Here is a 1,188-nt window from a genome sequence, read left to right as displayed (position 1 = left end):
CATTAGCACCTCTAGTAATATATTTACTGAGAAAAATGGTGACGCGTTCAATACTTGTTTTACCCGCTGTAACATATAATTGTTCTCAGTCAGCAGGTTGACAGGATCTGCGTGAATAAAACTTCCTCATTCTCTTCTTTGAAATAGAGTTCAACATTCATAAGCTTCTTTCTGCTCATAGGCCAAACATTTTCACTTTAATAGGAGTATACTGTGTACATGACCTTGTTAAAAGTTACAGTTTATTCTATTTGATTTTACCAAGTTTTTTCTCCCGTTCATTTTTACAAATGACGAACACCCACAGCAGAGAACTTTAATCTATGTCTTTTATTCTTGATTGTCCACCGGACAACCAGGAGGCTGGATCTGGTTGTCTGAAATGACTATATGTTGTCTCGGACAACCTAAACAATGGTTACGTCTACCCCTGCTTTGTGACCAAATCCTTCTAATGTTTGTACCTGTTTGTTTTTCAGAGTTGTTGTATTGATCTACACAGAGCCGATCCATCTCTCAAAAGTATCCATATACTCTGTTTTGCAAATTAAATTGTAAATAAATCTGACTTTGTCCAAGAATCCCAAGATCTGAGTAATGACAGATTATGGAATATGAAGATTACTGTTCTATAATACGTGTACATCACTCTACATGGTTTAAAGTGGTTGCTGTTTTTTGTACCAGGTCCTTAAAAAGTCTTAAAAGTCATTGAATTCATCAATCAAAAAATAAGGCCTTAATTTGTCTTAAAATGTCATAAATCAATCTTTCATAAGTCTTAAAAATGTTAACACATTGGAAGTAGGTTGATTGTAATTCATCTCAAGGATTAAAATAATTGGTAACATTTTAAATATTCACATGCTGATTAGGAATGTGCCATATGGCAAAAAATTCATATCATGATATATATTATGATGAGTGGCGGTAACGATATATATCACGATATAAAACTTATAATAGAAAATATATAAATCACACATTAATTGAGTGGAATAAATATGTGTAGGTAAAAAAATTTAGACCTTAAAATCTCTTTTAAGGGACACTTTAAAGTCTCCCATAAAAATCTAAATTTAAGGGAGATCTACCTGGCTAAATCATATACTATATATAAAAAAATCCCTTCTCACCCTCAGCGGGTGGTCTCTTTCAGCCTCTGAACTCGGGTCCTCTACCAGAGGC

The sequence above is a fragment of the Austrofundulus limnaeus genome, unplaced genomic scaffold (genome assembly GCF_001266775.1).
Source record: "Austrofundulus limnaeus strain Quisiro unplaced genomic scaffold, Austrofundulus_limnaeus-1.0 Scaffold646, whole genome shotgun sequence".
Classification (NCBI taxonomy): Eukaryota; Metazoa; Chordata; class Actinopteri; order Cyprinodontiformes; family Rivulidae; genus Austrofundulus; species Austrofundulus limnaeus.
This window is presented reverse-complemented; position numbering follows the sequence as displayed.